This window comes from Malurus melanocephalus, unplaced genomic scaffold (genome assembly GCF_030028575.1).
Source record: "Malurus melanocephalus ecotype Western Australia unplaced genomic scaffold, MMel_1.1 scaffold_86, whole genome shotgun sequence".
Classification (NCBI taxonomy): Eukaryota; Metazoa; Chordata; class Aves; order Passeriformes; family Maluridae; genus Malurus; species Malurus melanocephalus.
This window is the reverse complement of record NW_026623318.1, coordinates 762,686-764,089: the sequence shown is the minus strand read 5'-3', so window position 1 is coordinate 764,089 and position 1,404 is coordinate 762,686.

Sequence of the window (1,404 nt, the reverse complement as noted above, 5' to 3'; positions counted from 1 at the left end):
CCAACTGACCCCGAACCCCAAAATGGACACCAGGTGGGGCTGTGAGGTTTTGGCATCAGAGGGGACTTGGTTCAAGGTGTCCCCTGTCCCTCAGGGACCTCCTGTCACCCTCAGAATTCCTGGGAATCTGGACCTTCTAGGAAGGGAAGGGAGGAGGTTTGAGGTGACCCGAGAGCATTTTGGGGCTAAAAATGGYGCTTTTCTGTCCCCAGTTCCACCTGCCTTGGGCTCTATAGGGTGTACCCAGGGCCACCCATGGCTGGGCCCCGTCTGGGATGGGTGTGGGACACAGGGACACCCTGGCACACATCCCGGGAATGGAACACGYGGATGGCAAATGACATAAATCCCAGGAACACATGGACACCTGAGGGGACACGTCCTGGGGATGTGACCTTGGGGCACACAGACACCTAAAGGGGCACATCGTGGGGACACACGGACAGCCAGGGACACATCCGAGTAATGCAGGGACAGCCAGGGATACAGCTTGGGGACAGAGGGACACCTGGGATACATCTCATGGATACACAAACGCCCAAGGACACCTGAAGGGACACCTGGGGCCACATCCCAGGGACACCTGGACACKTGGGGACACTCAGAACACCCGAGAGGACACATCCCAGGGACACACAGACCCCCGGTGACACTTGGGACACATCCCGGTAACACGCACGGACACACGGACAYGCRAGGACACAAACCCTGGTGGCACCCAGTGACACGTTTAATGCCCCCACCCAGGGACCAGCCACCAAAGGTCCCCGTCCCACCCCCCAGAACCCCTAAAAAAGTACAAAACCCACGTAAAAAAACCCAGGAATCCATCAGGAAGGGGGAGCGGCAGCCGGCGCGGCCCCGGTGTCGCCGGGCGGGTCACACGGCCGAGGTGACGTCCCCCGGTGCCACCCCGGGGCCGCGCCGGTCGCTGCCGGGCGCCCCCAGCTCCAGGAGCCGCTCCAGCTCTCCCAGCTCGTCCTGGCGCCGCGGGGACCCCGGCAGCGGGGAGGGACCCTCGGGGGGCGCTGCGGGAGGGACGGGGTCAGTGCCCCCAAATCCCACACGCGGCACAGAGGGATGGGGGCCATTCCCRACCCCCCCGGGGCGCTACTGGGGGACCCCAAACCCCTGTGGGTGCTTCCCGATCCCATCTGGGCGCTTCCCAACTTTGTATTATATTCCATTCAAATGCTCCCTAATCCCGTCCGCGTGCTCCCCCACCCCACTGGATGTTCCCCGATCCCACCCAGGTGTTTCCCAACCCCTTTGGGTGCTCCCCGATCCCGTTTTGATGTTCCCCAACCCCATCCAGCTGCTCCCCGATCCCATCCCATCCCATCCCATCCCATCCCATCCCATCCCATCCCATCCCATCCCATCCCATCCCATCCCATCCCATCC